Source organism: Pan paniscus, chromosome 14 (genome assembly GCF_029289425.2).
Source record: "Pan paniscus chromosome 14, NHGRI_mPanPan1-v2.0_pri, whole genome shotgun sequence".
Taxonomy (NCBI): domain Eukaryota; kingdom Metazoa; phylum Chordata; class Mammalia; order Primates; family Hominidae; genus Pan; species Pan paniscus.
In genome coordinates, this window is record NC_073263.2 from 40,972,976 (window position 1) to 40,991,172 (window position 18,197).

Here is an 18,197-nt window from a genome sequence, read left to right on the forward strand (position 1 = left end):
TCAGCTTAAGGAGATTTTGGGCTGAGATGATGGGGTTTTCTAAATATACAATCATGTCATCTGCAAACAGAGACAATTTGACTTCCTCTCTTCCTATTTGAATATGCTTTATTTCTTTCTCTTGCCTGATTGCCCCAGCCAGAACTGCCAATACTATGTTGAATAAGAGTGGTGCGAGAGGGCGTCCTTGTCTTGTGCTAGTTTTCAAAGGGAATGTTTCCAGCTTTTGCCCATTCAGTATGATATTGACTGTGGGTTTGCCGTAAATAGCTCTTACTATTTTGAGATATGTTCCATCGATACCCAGTTTATTGAGAGTTTTTAGCATGAAGGGGTGTTGAATTTTGTCGAAGGTCTTTTCTGCATCTATTGAGATAATCATGTGGTTTTTGTCATTGGTTCTGTTTATGTGATGGATTCCGTTTATTGGTTTGCATATGTTGAACCAGCCTTGCATCCCAGGTATGAAGCTGACTTGATCGTGGTGGATATGCTTTTTGATGTGCTGCTGGATTTGATTTGCCAGTATTTTTTTGAGGATTTTCATATCGATGTTCATCAGGGATATTGGCCCGAAATTTTCTTTTTTTGTCGTGTCTCTGCCAGGTTTTGGTATCAGGATGATGCTGGCCTCATAAAATGAGTTAGGGAGGATTCCCTCTTTTTCTATTGTTTGAAATAGTTTCAGAAGGAATGGTACCAGCTCCTCTTTGTACCTTCGGTAGAGTTAGGATGTGAATCCGTCTGGTCCTGGACTTTTTTTGGTTGATAGGCTATTAATTACTGCCTCAATTTCAGAACTTGTTATTAGTTTATTCAGACATTAGACTTCTTCCTGATTTAGACTTGGGAAGGGTGTATGTGTCCAGGAATTTATCCATTTCTTCTAGATTTTCTAGTTTATTTGTATAGAGGTGTTTATAGTATTCTCTCATGGTAGTTTGTATTTCTGTGGGATCGGTGGCGATATCCCCCGTATAATTTTTTATTGCGTCTATTTGATTCTTCTCTCTTTGCTTCTTTATTAGTCTGGCTAGTGGTCCATTTTGCTGATCTTTTTTAAAAAAACAGCTCCTGGATTCATTGATTTTTTTGAAGGGCTTTTTGTGTCTCTACCCCCTTCAGTTCTGCTCTGATCTTAGTCTTCTGCTAGATTTTGAATTTGTTTGCTGTTGCTTCTTTAGTTCTTTTAATTTTGATGTTAGGGTGTCAATTTTAGATCTTTCCTGCTTTCTCGTGTGGGCATTTAGTGCTAGAAATTTCCCTCTACACACTGCTTTAAATGTGTCCCAGAGATTCTCATACATTGTGTCTTCGTTCTCATTGGTTTCAAAGAACATCTTCATTTCTGCTTTCATTTTGTTATTTGCCCAGTAGTCATTTAGGAGTAGGTCATTCAGTTTCCATGTAGTTGTGCAGTTTTGAGTGAGTTTCTTAAACCTGAGTTCTAGTTTGATTGTACTGTGGTCTGAGAGACTGTTTGTTATGATTTCCATTCTTTTGCATTTGCTGAGGAGTGTTTTACTTCCAATTATGTGGTCAATTTTAGAATAAGTGCGATGAGCTGCTGAGAAGAATGTATATTCTGTTGATTTGGGGTGAAGAGTTCTGTAGATGTCTGTTAGGTCTGCTTGTTCCAGAGCTGAGTTAAAGCCTGGAATATTCTTGTTAATTTTCTGTCTCGTTGATCTGCCTAATATTGACAGTGGGATGTTAAAGTCTCCCACTATTATGTGTGGGAGTCAAAGTCTGGGAGTCTTAAGTCTCTTTGTAGGTCTCTAAGAACTTGCTTTATGAATCTGAGTGCTCTTGTATTGGGTGCATATATATTTAGGATAGTTAGCTCTTCTTGCTGCATTGATCCCCTTACCATTATGTAATACCCTTTGTTGTCTCTTTTGATCTTTGTTGGTTTACAGTTTGTTTTATCCGAGATTAAGATTGCAACTCCTGCTTTTTTTTTGCCTTCCATTTGCTTGGTAAATATTCTTCCATCCTTTATTTTGAGCCTATGTGTGTCTTTGCATGTGAGATGGGTCTCCTGAATACAGCACACTGATGGGTCTTGACTCCTTATCCAATTTGCCAGTCTGGGTCTTTTAATTGGGCATTTAGCCCATTTACATTTAAGGTTACTATTGTTATGTGTGAATTTGATCCTGTCGTTATGATGCTGGCTGGTTGTTTTGCCCATTAGTTGGTGCAGTTTCTTCATAGTGTTGATGTTCTTTACAATTTGGTATGTTTTTGCAGTGGTTGGTACCAGTTGTTCCTTTCCGTGTTTAGTGCTTCCTTCAGGAGCTTTTGTAAGGCAGGCCTGGTGGTGACAAAATCTCTCAGCATTTGCTTAACTGTATAGGATTTTATTTCTCCTTCACTTATGAAGCTTAGTTTGGCTGGATATGAAATTCTGGGTTGAAAATTCTTTTCTTTAAGAATGTTGAATATTGGCCCCATTCTCTTCTGGCTTGTAGGGTTTCTGCAGAGAGATCTACTGTTAGTCTGATGGGCTTCCCTTTGTGGGTAACCCGACCTTTCTTTGTGGCTGCCCTTAACATTTTTTCCTTCATTTCAACCTTGGTGAAGCTGATGATTATGTGTCTTGGGGTTGCTCTTCTCGAGTATGTTTGTGATGTTCTTTGTGTTTCCTGAATTTGAATGTTGGCCTGTCTTCCTAGGTGGGGGAAGTTCTCCTGGATAATATCCTGAAGAGTGTTTTCCAACTTGGTTCAGTTCTCCTCGGCACTTTCAGGTACACCAATCAAACATAGATTTGGTCTTTTCACATAGTCCCATATTTCTTGAAGGATTTGTTCATTCCTTTTCACTCTTTTTTCTCTAATCTTGTTTTCTCTCTTTATTTCCTTAAGCTGATCTTCAATCACTGATACCCTTTCTTCTGCTTGATCGATTTGGCTATGGATACTTGTGTATGCTTCACGAAGTTTTCGTGCTGTATTGTTCAGCTCCATCAGGTCATTTATATTCTTCTGTACACTAGTTATTCTAGTTAGCAATTCATCTAACCTGTTTTCAAGGTTCTTAGCTTCCTTGCATTGGGTTAGAACATGCTCCTTTAGGTCAGAGGAGTTTGTTATTACCCGCCTTCTGAAGCTTACTTCTGTCAATTAGTCAAACTCATTCTCTGTCCAGTTTTGTTCCCTTGCTGATGAGGAGTTGTGATCCTTTGGAAGAGAAGAGGCATTCTGGTTTTTGGAATTTTCAGCCTTTTTGCACTGGTTTCTCCCCATCTTTGTGGATTTATCTACCTTTGGTCTTTGATGCTGGTGACCTTCGGATGGGGTCTTTGAGTGGATGTGCTATTCCTTTCTGTTAGTTTTCCTTCTGACAGTCAGGCCCCTCTGCTGCTGGTCTGCTGGAGTTTGCTGGAGGTCCACTTGCGACCCTATTTGTCTGGGTATCACCAGCAGAGGTTGCAGAACAGCAAAGATTGCTGCCTGATATTTCCTCTGGAAGCTTCATCCCAGAGGGGCACCTGCCAGATGCCAGCCAGAGCTCTCCTGTATGAGGTGTCTGTTGGCCCCTACTGGGAGGTGTCTCTCAGTCAGGATACATGGGGTCAGGGACCTGCTTGAGGAGGCAGTCTGACCCTTAGCAGAGCCCGATCACTGTGCTGGGTGGTCCACTGCTCTCTTCAGAGACATCAGGCAGGGACATTTAAGTCTGCTGAAGCTGTGCCCAAAGCTGCCCCTTTCCCCAGGTGCTCTGTCCTAGGAAGATGGGGGTTTTATTTATAAGTGCCTGACTGGGGCTGCTGCCTTTTTTTCAGTGATGTCCTGCCCAGAGAAGGGAAATCTGGCAGTCTGGCCTCAGCAGCCTTGCTGAGCTGCAGTGGGCTCTGCCCAGTTCGAATTTCCCAGTGGCTTTGTTTACACTGTGAGTGTAAAACCACCTACTCAAGCCTCAGCAATGGTGGATGTCCCTCCCCACTCCAAGCTCAAGCATCCTGGGTCCATCTCAGACTGCTGCTGTGCTGGCAGTGAGAATTTCAAGCCAGTGGATCTTAGTTGGCTGGGCTCTATGGGGGTGGGACCCACTGAGCCAGACCACTTGGCTCCCTGGCTTCAGCACCCCTTTCCAGGGGAGTGAACGGTTCTGTCTCGCTGGCATTCCAGGCACCATTGGGGTATGGAAAACAAGAACTCCTGCAGCTAGTTTGGTGTCTGACCAAATGGCTGCCCAGTTTTGTGCTTGAAACCCAGGGTCCTGGTGGGGTAGGCACCGGAGGGAATCTCCTGCTCTGTGGGTTGTGAAAACCGTGGGACAAGCAGGAGCAGACTCAGTCCCTCACGGCTTCCCTTGGGTGGGGGAGAAAATTCCCTAACCCCTTGCACTTCCTGGGTGTGATGACGCCCCACCCTGCTTCAGCTCGCTGTCTGTGGGCTGCACCCACTGTCCAACCAGTACCAATGAGATAAACCGGGTACCTCAGTTGGAAATGCAGAATTCACCCGCCTTCTGCATCGATCTCGCTGGGAGCTGCAGACCGGAGCTGTTCCTATTTGGTCATCTTGCCAGCGCTATTCCCAGTTTTGTTCATTTTGCTCAGGATAGCTTTGACTGTTCTGGGTCTTTGGTGGTTCCAAAGAAATTTTAAGATTATTTTTCTATTTCTGTAGAGAGTATCATTGGTATTTTGATAGGGATTGCATTGAATCTGTAGATTGCTTTGGGTAGTACAGACATTTTGACAATATTGATTCTTTCAATCTATGAACATGGAATATTTTTCCATTTTTTTGGGATCCTCTTCAATTTCTTTCATTGGTGATTTATAGTTTTTGTTATACAGCTCTTTCACTTTGGTTAATCCCTGGGTATTTAATTTTATTTGTGGCTATTACAAACAGGATTACTTTTTTATTTCTTTTTCAGATTGTTCCCTATTGGCATATAGAAATGCTACTGATTTTTATGTGTTGATTTTGTATCCTGCAACTTTACTGAATTTGTTTATCAGTTATAATAGTTTTTTGGTGGAGTCTTTAGGTTTTTCAAATATAAGATATCATCTGCAAACAAGGATAACTTGACTTCTTCCTTTCCAATTGGATACTGTTTCTGTCTTTCTCTTGTTGCTCTAGCTAGAACTTCCAGTACTATGATGAATAACACTGGTGAAAGTGGGCATTTTTGTCATGTTCCAGATCTTAGGGGAAAGGCTTTCAGTTTTTCCTCAGTTAGCATGATATTAGCTGTGGGTCTGTCATATATGGCTTTTATTATGTTGAGGTATGTACCTTTTATACCCAGATTTTTGAGGGTTTTTATCATGAAGGGCTGTTGATTTTATCAAATGCCTTTTCAACATCAAATGAAATGATCTTATGGTTTTTGTCCTTTGATCTGTTGATATAATGTACTACATTGATTGATTTATGTATATTGAACCATTCTTGCATCCCTGGGATAAATCCATTTGGTTATGATGAATGATCTTTCTTTTTTAAATTATTATTATACTTCAAGTTCTGGGGTACATGTGCAGAATGTGCAGATTTGTTACATAGATATATGCATGCCATGGTGGTTTGCTGCGCCCATCAACCCTCATCTACATTAGGTATTTCTCCTAATGCTATCCTTCCTCTAACCCCCAACCCCAACAGGCCCCAGTGTGTGACGTCCCCCTCCCTGTGTCCATATCTTCTCATTTTTCAGCTCCCACTTATGAGTGAGAACATGCAGTGTTTGGTTTTCTGTTCTTGTGTTAGGTTGCTGAGAATGATGGTTTCCAGCTTCATCCATGTCCCTGCAAAGGACATGAACTCATCCTTTTTTATGGCTGCATAGTATTCCAGAGAGTATATGTGCCACGTTTTCTTTATCCAGTCTATTATTGATGGACATTTGGGTTGGTACCAAGTCTTTGCTATTGTGAACAGTGCTGCAGTAAATATATGTGTGCTTGTGTCTTTATAGTAGAATGATTTATAATCGAACTGAATCCAGCAGCACATCAATAAGCTTATCCACCATGGTCAAGTTGGCTTCATACCTGGAATGCAAGGCTGGTTCAACATATGCAAATCAATAAATGTAATCCATTACATAAACAGAACCAATGTCAAAAACCACATGATTATCTCAATAGATGCAGAAAAGGCCTTCGATAAAATTCATCACCCCTTCATGCTAAAAACTCTCAATAAACTAGGTATTGATGAAATGTATCTCAAAATAATAAGAGCTATTTATGACAAACCCACAGTCAATATCATACTGAATGGGCAAAAGCTGGAAACATTCCCTTTGAAAACCAGCACAAGACAAGGACGCCCTCTCTCACCACTCCTATTGAACATAGTATTGGAAGTTCTGGCCGGGGCAATCAGGCAAGAGAAAGAAATAAAGCATATTCAAATAGGAAGAGAGGAAGTCAAATTGTCTCTGTTTGCAGATGACATGATTATATATTTAGAAAACCCCATCGTCTCAGCCCCAAATCTCCTTAAGCTGATAAGCAACTTCAGCAAAGTATCAGGATACAAAATCAATGTGCAAAAATCACAAGCCATCCTATCCACCAATAATAGACAAACAGAGAGCCAAATCAGGAATGAACTCCCATTCACAATTGCTACAAAGAGAATAAAATACCTAGGAGTACAACTTACAAGAGATGTGATGAATGATCTTTCTAATGTATTGTTGAATTCAGTTTGCTAGTATTTTGTTGAGGGTTTTTGCATCAATTTTCATCAGAGATATTGGTAGTTTTCTTTTTTGTTTATGTGTCTTTGTCTGGTTTTGGCATCAGGGTCATACTGGCCTCATAGAATGAGTTTGGAAGTGTTCCCTCCTCCTCTATTTTTCAGAATAGTTTGAGTAGGATTGGTATTAGATCTTCTTAAAATGGTTGGTAGAGTTCAGCAGTGAAGCCATTGGGTCCTGGGCTTTTCTTTACTGAGAGACTTTTTTATTATAGCTTTGATATGGTTACTTGTTATTGGTCTGTTTGCATTTTGGATTTCTTCATGGTTCAATCTTTGTAGGCTGTATATGTCTAGGAATTTGTCCATTTCTTCTATATTTTCCAATTTATTGGTATGTAGTTGCTCATAGTAGCCACTAACGATCCTTTGAATTTCTGCAATATCAGTTGTAATGTCTCCTTTTTCATTCTCTGATTTTATTTATTTGGATCTTCTCTCTTTTTTAATTAATTACTCTAGCTGAAGGTGTATTTTGTTTAACTTTTCAAAAAACCAACTTTTCATTTCATTGATCTTTTGTATTGCTTTCTTCATTTCAATTTTATTTATTTCTCCTCTGGTCTTTATTATTTCTTTTCTTCTACTAATTTTGGGTTTGGGTTGTTCTTGCTTTTTTTGTTCTTTAAGATGCACTGTGGATGGGTGCGGTGGCTCACACCTGTAATCTCAGTACTTTGGGAGGCCGAGGTGGGTGGATCACCTGAAGTCAGGAGTTGGAGACCAGCCTGTCCAACATGGCGACACTCTATCTCTACTAAAAATACAAAAAATTAGCAGGGTGTGGTGGAGGGTGCCTGTAATCCCAGCTACTTGGGAGGCTGAGGCAGGAGAAACGCTTGAACCCTGGAGGCGGAGGTTGCAGTGAGCTGAGATCGTGCCATTGCACTCCAGCCTGGGCAACAAGAGCAAAACTCTGTCTCAAAAAAAAAAAAAGAAAAAAAGATGCATTGTTAGATTATTTTTTTGGTTTTTCCTCTTTTTCGATGTAGGCACTTACAGCTATAAAATTCCTTCTTAGTACTGCTTTTGCTGTATCCCATAGGTTTTGGTATGTTATGTTTCCATTATCATTTGTTTCAAGAAAATTTTCAATTTCCTTCTTAATTTCTTCATTAACCCACTGGTCATTCAGGACATATTGTTTAATTTCCATGTATTTGTGTAGTTTTCAAAATTCTCTTGTTATTGATTTCTAGTTTTATTCTATTGTGGTCAGAGAAGATGGTTGATGTTATTTCAATTTTTTAAATGTTTTAAGACTTGTTTTGTGACCTAACATATGGCCTGTCCTTGAGAATGATCCATGTGCTGAGGAAAAGAATGTGTATTCTGTAGCCATTGGATGAAATGTTCTGTAACTATCTATTAGATCCATTTCTTGTATAGTGCAGATTAAGTCCAATGTTTCTTTATTAATTTTCTATCTGCAAGATCTGTCCAATGCTGAAAGTGGGGGTGTTGAAGTCTCCAGCTATTATTGTATTGAAGTCTATCTCTCTCTTCAGCTTTAATAATTTTTGCTTTATATATCTGGGTGCTCCAGTGTTGGGTGCATATATATTTAAAATTGGTATATCTTCTTGCTGAATTGACCCCTTTATCATTATATTGTGGCATTCTTTGTCTCTTTTTATAGTTTTTGTCTTGAAATCAATTTGACTGATATTAGTATAGCTACTCCTTCTGGGTTTTTTTTGTTTTGGTTTCCATGGGCATGGAATATCTTTTTCCATCCCTTTATTTTCAGTCTATGTGTGTCTTTATATGTGAAGTGTGTTTCTTGCAGGCAACAGATAAATGGCTCTTGGTTTTTCATCCATTCAACCAGTCTATGTCTTTTGATTGGAGAGTTTAGTTCATTTACAATCAAGGTTACTATTTTGTTTTTTTTTTTGAGGCAGAGTTTTGCTCTTGTCACCCAGGCTGGAATGCAATGGTGTGATCTTGGCTCCCTGCAACCTCCACCTCCTGTGTTCAAGTGATTCTCCAGCCTCAGCCTCCTAAGTAGCTGGGATTACAGGCACCCACTACCACAGCTGGCTAATTTTTTTTCTATTTTTCGTAGAGATGGGTTTTCACCATGTTAGCCAGGCTGGTCTTGAACTCCTGATCTCAGGTGATCCACCCGCCTTGGCCTCCCAAAATGCTGGGATTACAGGTGTGAGCCACCACACCTGGCCAACAATCAGTGTTACTACTGATAAGTGAGGACTTCTGCCATTTTGTCAGTTGTTTTCTTGTTGTTCTGTGGCCTTCCTCTCTGTCCTTTCTTTCCTACCTGTCTTCATTTTAGTGAAGTAATTTTCTCTGGTGATGTGATTTAGTTTCTTGCTTTTTATATTTTGTGCTTATGTTGTATGGATTTTAGTTTGAGGTTACCTTGAGGCTTGCAAACACTATCTTATAACCCATTATTTTAAGTGGATAACAACTTAAAACTGTTTGCATAAGCAAACAAGCAAGCAAAAAGAAAACTAACAAAGATGCTATGCCTTAACTTTGTCCCTCCACTTTTAAACTTCGTTGTTGCTGTTTATGTCTTATTGTATTATCTATGTCTTGAAAAGTTGTTGTAATTATTCTTTTTGATTGGTTCATTGTTTAGTCTTTCTACTTAAGAGTAGCTTACACATCATAGTTACAGTGTTATAATAATCTGTGTTTTTCTGTGTACTTACTATTACCAGTGAGTTTTGTACCTTCGGATGATTCCTTATTGCTCATTAATGTCCTTTTATTTCTGATTGAAGTCCTCCCTTTAGCATTTCTTGTAGGACAGTTCTGGTGTTGATGAAATCCCTCAGCTTTTGTTTGTCTGGGAAAGTCTTTTATTTCTCTTTCAGGTTTGAAGGATAATTTTGCTGGATATACTATTCTAGGGTAAAAGTTTTTTCCTTCAGCATTTTAAATACATCATTCCACTCTCTCCTGGTCTATAAAGTTTCCACTGAAAAATCTGCTGCCAGACATGTTGGAACTCCATTGTATGTTATTTTTTTCTTTTCTTTTGCTGCTTTTGGCATCCTTTCTTTATCCTTGACCTTTGGGAGTTTGATTGTTAAATGCCTTGAGATAGTCTTCTTTGGGTTATATCTGTTTGGTGCTCTATAACCTTCTTGTACTTGGATATTGATATCTTTCTCTAGGTGTTGGAAATTCTCTGTTATTATCATTTTGAATAGACTTTCTTCTCCTCTTTCTATCTCCTCTTTAAGGCCAATACCTCTTAGATTTGCTCTTTAGAGGCTATTTTCTAGATCCTGTAGGCATGCTTCATTCTTTTTCATTCTTTTTTATTCTGTCTCCTCTGACTGTACATTTTCAAATAGCCTGTCTTCAAGTTCACTAGTTCTTTTTTCTGCTTGATCAATTCTGCTACTAAAAGACTCTGATGCATTATTCAGTATGCCAATTGCATTTTTCAACTCCAGAATTTCTGCTTGATTCTTTTTAACTATTTCAATCTCTTGTTAAATTTATCTGATAGAGTTCTGAATTCCTTCTCTGTGTCATCTTGAATTTCTTTGAGTGTGCTCAAAACAGCTATTATGAATTCTCTGTCTGAAAGGTCACATATCTCTGTTTCTCCAGGATTGGTCCCCAGTGCCTTATTTGGTTCATTTGGTGAGGTCATGTTTTCCTAGATTGTATTAATAGTTGTAGAAGTTCGTCTGTTTCTGGGCATTGAAGAGGTAGGTATTTATTGTAGTCTTTATGGTCTGGGCCTGTTTGTACCTATCCTTTTTGGCAAGGTTTTCCAGATATTCAAAAGGACTTGAGTGTTATAATCTAAGCTGTATCTGCTTTAGGGAAGACCCCAAGCCCAGTAATGTAGTGGTTCTTCCAGACTCATAGAAGTACCACCTTGATAGTCTCGGACAAGATCTGGAAGAATTATCTGGGTTTCCAGGCAGAGACTCTTGTTCTCTTCTCTTATTGTTTCCCAAACAAATGGGTGCTCTCTCTCTCTCTCTCTTTGTTCTGAGCCACCTGGAGCTAGGAGTGGAGTGACACAAGCACCCCTGTGGCCACCACCCCTAGGACTGCTCTGGGTCAGACCTGAAGCTAGCACAGCACTGGGTCTTGTCTGAGGCCTGCTGTAACCACTCCCTTTCTACTGCCTATGTTAGTTCAAAGCCTGGGGGTTTTACAGTCAGCAGGTGGCAAAGCCAGCCAGGCCTGTGTCCTTCCCTTCAGGGCAGCAAATTCCCCCAGGCACTGGGTGGGTCCAGAGGTACCTTCTGGGAGTCAGAGACTAGAGGCAAAAACCTTAGAAGTCTACCTGGTGTTCTATTTTCCTGTCACTCAGCTGGTGCTCACACCATAAGATACAGTCCTTCCCACTCTTCCCTCTCCATTCCAGAGGTAGAGGAGCCTCACTCCATGACCACTGTCACCTCAGGCCCACATGGAGTGCTGCCAGACTACCACTGATGTTCCCTTAAGGTTCAAGGCCGCCTGAGTCAGCTCGTGGTGAATGCTGCCTGGCCTGGGACTCACCTTTCAGAGGAGTGGACCCTCTACACAGGTCTAGAAATGCCATCCAACAGCCAAGTCCTGGAATAGGGAACCCCAAGAGAATACTTGGTTCTCTACCCCACTGTGGCTGAGCTGATATCTAAGTTGCAAGACAAAGTTCCCTTTACTTTTTGCTCCACTGTCTCAAGCAGGAGTCTTGCCCCATAGCCACCAGAGCTGGGAAAGTGCTGAGTCTCACCTGAATCCAGCAAGACTCAGTGTCTCACCCAAGACCCTCAACCTAGTACCTGGGTATTGCTGCTGGTATTCAGGACCTAAGGGCTCTTTAGTTAGCAGGTGATGAATCTTGCTAGGACTGGGTCTTTTCCTTCAAGGCTGCAGATTCTCTTCTGGGCCAAGGTGTGGCTAGAAATGTCCAGGGGCTAGGGCCTGGAATGGGGGCCCCATGACTCTCACCAGTGCCCTATCCTGCTGTGGCTGAGCTGGTATCCGAGATGAAAGACAAAGTCCTCCTACTCTTCCATCTCCTCTCCTGAAGCAAAAGGAAGGGGTCACTTTTGGAGCCATGAGCTATGCAACCCGGGGTGGGTGGGGGGTGATGCCAGCACTCCCTTAGACACCCCAACTGGTGTCTCAGTAGGTCACGTGCTTCCCCTAGTCTACTGTTTCTGGGCCCAGTTCATCCCAGGAATTGCCTAGGTGTTACAATCCTTGTGGCCTAGACTGCCTTTCAAGTGTATCTGGGGCTCCAGAGTACTTTAGTTCAAGGTGATGAGGCTTGCGGGAACTGAAGTTCGTACTGCTGGGATCAGAGATTCCCCTCTGTCTAGGGTTTAAATGTTTCCTCTGTGGGCAGGTGTCAGCTTAGTTTGGTCTGGTTTTGTTTTCTCTTATAACAAGGGTAGCACTGAATTCAATGCCTCACAATTGCTGGTTTCAGTGCCTCTCTCAGAGATATGAAGTTAAAACCAGGTACTGTGAGAATTCACTTGATTTTTGGGTCTTACAAAGGTGCTTTTAAATTGTTAATAGTTGCTTTTAAAGCAAAGTAAAGGTGCTTTTAAATTGTTTAATTGTTGTTAAATTGGTGTCCTTGTGGGAGGTGATGATCTGTGGAGCTTTCTATTCCATCTTGCTCCACCTCTCCCTAGGTTGTCTTCTTTCTGTTTAGTTGTAGGAGCTTTCTTTTCTTTTCTTTTTTTCTTTTGAGATGGTCTCACTCTGTCACCCAGGTTGGAGTGCAGTAGTGCCATCACGGCTCACTGCAGCCTCAACCTCCTAGGCTCAAGTGATCCTCCCACCTCAGACTAATGAGTAGCTGGAATTACAGGTGCATGCCACCACACCCGCCTAATTTTTGTATTTTTTTGTAGAGATGAAATTTTGCCGTGTTGCCCAGGCTGGTCTCTAACTCCTGGATGCAAGCAATCCACTTGCCTCAGCCTCCCAAAGTGCTAGTATTACAGGCATGAGCCACTGTTCCTGGCTAAGTCGTAGGAGTTTACAATGTATTCTGGATACAAGTTCCTTACCAGATATAGAATTTGCAAATATTTTCTTGTATTTTGTTGGTTTTCATCACTTTTTTGTTCTTTGAAAGATAAAAGTTTTAAATTTTGATGAAGACTAATTTATTTTTTATTTTGTTTCTTGTGCTTTTGGTATCATACCTAAGAAACCATTACCTGATCCAAGGTCACAAAGAGTTACTCCTATGTTTTTTTTTTTTTTGAGACGGAGTCTCCCTCTGTCGCCCAGGCTGGAGTGCAGTGGCACAAACTCGGCTCACTGCAAGCTCCGCCTCCCGGGTTCACGCCAGTCTCCGGTCTCAGCCTCCCAAGTAGCTGGTACTACAGGCGCCTGCCACAACGCCCGGCTAATTTTTGTATTTTTAGTAGAGATGGGGTTTCACCACGTTAGCCAGGATGGTCTCGATCTCCTGACCTTGTGATCCACCCGCCTCGGCCTCCCAAAGTGCTGGGATTACAGGTGTGAGCCACCGCGCCTGGCCACTCCTATATTTTATGAGTTTTATAGTTTTAGCTTTTATATTAGGTCATTGATGCACTTTGTGTTAATTTTTATATATGGTGTGAGATGAGGTCTAACTTGGTTCTTTTGCATGTGAATATCCAGTTATCATAGAACTATTTGTTAAAAAGACAATTTTCCCCACTGAACTGTATTGGTACCTTTGTTGAAAATCAATAGACTATTCATAGGTTTATTTATGGATTCTTAATTCTATTCTATTGATCCATATGTCTATCCTTATTCCAATACCACAGTCTTAATTTCCATAGTTTTATAGCAAGGTTGAAATTGGAAGTGTGAGTCTTTCAACTTTATTCTTCTTTTGCCAGATTATTTTGGCTGTTCTGGGTCCCTGCATTTCCATATACATTTTACTTAACTTATTTATTTTATTTGATTTTCGTAGAGATGGGGGTCTTGCTTTGTTGCCCAGGCTGGTCTCAAACTCCTGGCCTTGAGCAAGCCTCCCACCTTGGCCTCCCAAAGTGTTGGGATTAAAGGCATGAGCTGCCACACCTGGCCTCCATATTAATTTCAGTATCAGTTTATTAATTTCTGCAAAAAAGGTAGATAGGATTTTTCACAGAGATTGCATTGAATTTATAGATCAGTTTTGTGAGTATTGCCATCTTAACAATATTAAGTCTTCCTTGCAATTCATGAGCAAGAAATTTATTTAGGTCTTTAAATTAATTTTGGTCTTCTTTAATTTTTTTCAACTATGTTTTGTAGTTTTCACAGTATAATTTTTGCATACTTTTGGTTAAATTCATTCCTTTTTTGATGCTATTTTAAATGGAAGCGTTTTCTTAACTTTATTTTCAGATTTTTCATTGCTAGCATAGAAATACCATTTATTTTTGTATACTGATGCTGTATTCTGTACCCTTGCTGTACATATTTATTAATTCTATATTAATTCTAATAAGTTTTTTTTTTGCGAGGGTGGATGTGTGGATTCTATACACATCATATTATTTGTGAATAGGAATAATTTTACTTCTTCTTTTACAGTCTGAATGCCTTTTATTTCTTCCTCTTCCCTTCTTAACCTAGTTAGAACTTCCAGTATAGTATTAAAAAGAAGTGGTGAGGTGACACATCCTCATTCTGTTCCTGATCTTAGAGGAAAAACTTTCAGACTTTCACCATCAAATATGTTAGTTGTGGGAATATTTTCTTTGTTAACCAAATAAGCTCTTGACTTGTTTTCAAAACTTAATTTTTCCATTACCTGGATCTGGTTCTTATTCATGCTTGGGAACCTGTATCTGCTTTGGGCAATTTTTTTTTCATCATGGCACCAGCAGCTGTTCATTTTCACTGTAACTTTTATTATTAGTCTCTTCTGGAATGGAAGATCTAACTGTGTTTGGCTGCTGTTTCTTCACGAGCTCCTGGGATCTGGACTCCCCAAGTCAGAAGTGTAAGGTGTGAAGCTTTGTGGCTTGTTGTGAAGAGAAAGTCAGTGGTTTTGGGAAAAGAAATGGATCTCTTTACATAAGTGTGTGTGTGTGTGTGAGAGAGTGTGTGTGTGTGTGTGTGTGTGTGTGTGTGTGTGGAGTGGGGGAGGGGGCGCGGGTAGTTTGTACTCCATAAGCTTCTTTTGGATAATGACTTAAGGGCAAATGGGCTGTGGACTCAGTCACAGTTTGGGGTTCTGGGAATGTTGAAAAAAGTATTTTCAGAGTTTCCCAAGATATGTTTCAAGGAGAACAGTCCTAACTCGTTTTGCAAAAATTGCTGTTAAGGTCATATGTGCTTGAGAAATGCTGCATGCTATAGGCTCCACTTGGAGATTCATTATGCATATTAGTGCTTACATTACTTAGGGGCCAGTCTAAGTTCTGGATCAAAGACCCCAAGATACAGTGGCTCAAACAAGATGGAAGTTTCTTTCTAACAATCCAGAGATGATTAGTACGAGGCTGAGTAGGTGGCTTTCTGGTCCAAAGTGGCTGCTCCTGCTCTTGTCATCACATTTACATCCCAGCCAGCAGAAAGGAGAAATGGCAAGTCAAACATAGGCTTATTTCTTTAAACAACATGACTAGAAGAGACACCTCACTTCTGCTCACATCCCCTTATTCAGATCTTACATCCTCATTCCCAGCTGAAAGGGAGGCCAGGAAAAAGCCTCTAGCTGGCATATATGTGTTCAGCTAAAATTTAAGAGTTTTATTATTAAAGAAAGAGGAAGATAATGACTATTGGAGAACAACTAGTTATCTCTGCCACAGCATATTGAAGGCTTTGAGAAATCCTGCAGCTAAGAGATTTGGTCTGTTTTTGGTTTTTGTTTTGTTTGTTGATGAAAAAGCTACCAATAATCCAGAGTCATTAGTGTTCCTTGGAACATGCCTTGGGAAATGCTTTTATAGGTAACCTCAAGTCAGCGGGGTCTATTGCACTCCCCTTCCTCCAAGATCTGAGTGCTGAGACCATGGCCTTGCAAACTGCCTGATTATTATTTGGAGAGTGTCAGCTAGTGGGCTTTTCTGGAACAGAACGAGACTGGATATTGTATATGGAAAGCTGGTAGAATATTGTGCATGCAAAGCTGGTATGTTTTTGAGTTTGGAAATTCCCTGTTCTAATTTCAGGGAGGAACAGTTAGAGCAAAACAAAATGACAAATACTGCACACACCCAAGAGTAAGAGGCTCTAGTGCCAGCCCAAATATTTATACACCAGCCAGCCTCCAGAATGGGACAGAAGAACCAATGAATACCTTTTCCCTGGGGGATCCTGACAGAGGTAGGCTACATTGCATGTTCCACATGTGAGAGGCATGTCTGAAATGAGGAGCAGTAGAGGGGCGGCCATTGGCAATTAGTCAAGATTGGGAATCCTGAGGAGGCTTCTCCATGGGAACATCCCCCTGGCTCTGGGCTGAGGAAAGGAGGAGAAAGTATGAGCTTTCAGGCTAGACAGGGTTCAAATCCCAGCTCTGCCTTGTAGTAGCTGGGTGACCTTGAGCAAGCTCTTTAACCTCTCAGAGGCTATGTTTCCTCATTTGTAAAGTGTAGGTGTGAATCACTGTCTCCTAGGGTCATTGCAATGATCAAATATAGAAAAGAAAAAGTGTCTGGCACTCCTCCTCCTCCTTTTCATACCACAAGGACATTGGGCTCCTGTACCCAAGGTAAAATTAAGCTTTGCCTACAGTGGCTGCAGAGGGCAGTTCTAGCCCCGTTGTTCCTTGTCTGATAGAAGAAAGTGGCAAATCTGGCCTAAAGCAATCACAGCGAGGAAGGCAGAGAAAAAACACTGGGCAAAGGGGCAGGAGAGAGGGTGAAAGCCCCAGTCCTGCTGTGAACTGGATCCCTTCCCCTCTCTGGGTCTCAGATTCCTCCAAGTTAATCGGACTAAATGGCCTGGGGTCTGTTCAGTTCATATATTTGGTGGGCTCTGGCCTTATCCTCAGACTGGCAGCTCTTCTCTGAAAAATAGATGGAATTTTTCTTGAATTTTCAGTATGTGCAAGAAGCACGTACTTCTCCAAAATGCCTTCCTGTGTTAATTTATTTGACTAAGAAGGTTTGCAGTGACAGACACCAAACAGGAAACGGCTGTCATAGCTGCTGTCTGCAAGTTTTGTTTTTTTTTAAGGCTTTCTCCTGCACAACTCACCTTCTCTTCATGGCTTGGTATCAAGTGCTGGGGTGAATGGAAGGGAAAGGGAAAGGGAAACACATTTTTAGAAGGGAACATTTTCCTTCAAGTTCAGGGTCTACTGAAGGTTAAGGAGTATGACTATCCACAATGGCAGCGTTAGGTGGCTCCATTGCAGGGCCTTTGCACACTCAGTTCCCTCTGCCTGGAATGTCCACTCTGCTCGGTTTTTCTAGTTAATTCTACTTCTTTAGGATCAGCTCAAGCATCACTTTCTCAGAGTCTTCCAGATCCGTCTAGATTGTTTGTTGGTGCTGTGTTCTTGTAGAATCTTCCTTCAGTGCACTCATCTTGGTTTGCAATGGCATGTTCAGTAGTGTGATGTTTTGGTTAATGTCTCCCTACCCTCCTGTAACTGGACCATAAGCCCCACAAAGACAGGAGCCTTGTGGCTTGCCACCACATCTCTGGCAGCGAGCATGGTGCCTGGTACATAGTAAGCACTCAGTCCATGTCCATTGAATGAATGAGAAAACTCCCACCCCTTCCACAGCCCAGGAGGCTGGCCACGACACAGTGTCTGTGGGATACATCTTGGCCTTGTCCCCTCGCCTGGTCAGCCTCGTCATGCAGGCCTTTTTTGCTTTCCATTCTCCAGGACTTTGTTTCCACTCTACCAAAGCATCTGATAAATTAATCCAGAGCCAACACTGGTGCCGGAGGCCCATGACAGCCCCTTCCCCAGCTACTTATAACTAACTTGGGGAGCAGGGGCCTCTGAAGACTGCGAGAACTTTGAGGCCAAAAGGAATGAGTATCTAATGGTGGAACTTCAGGTACCCCAAATGGCAGTAGAGGAAAAGGCTAACCCTGATCTTAACACTGTATCAATACCTTTTCTTGGAACTCAAAGACTCTAAGTCAGCACCGTCTTCCAAGCCGCATTGAGGGCATTGTGCTAGCACACTGTGGGCACATGCATGTGTGTGTGTGTCTGTGTGTGCACACGTGTGCCTGTGTGTGTGTGTGTGATGAATTAGAGGGAACAGAAGACAAAGACATTGGTCTTGATTGGCAGACCTATAGGAGAAGGCAGGGCCCCCAGATGATCTCGTGTTGAACAACTCACCAGACTGTCCTGCTGGCAACAGCATGACGGCCTCTGGAAGCTCGCCCTTGCTTGTCGACATTACAGAACAGGATTATGTTCCTAACTGGGGTTTCATGCAGCACATGGGAAGGGCCCATTCCCTTGGGCTCCTGGGAGGTGTGTGACCTGCTGTCTTAGGCCCAGAGCCAAAGCCTGTTCTGGAACCAGAAGAGTCAGGGCTT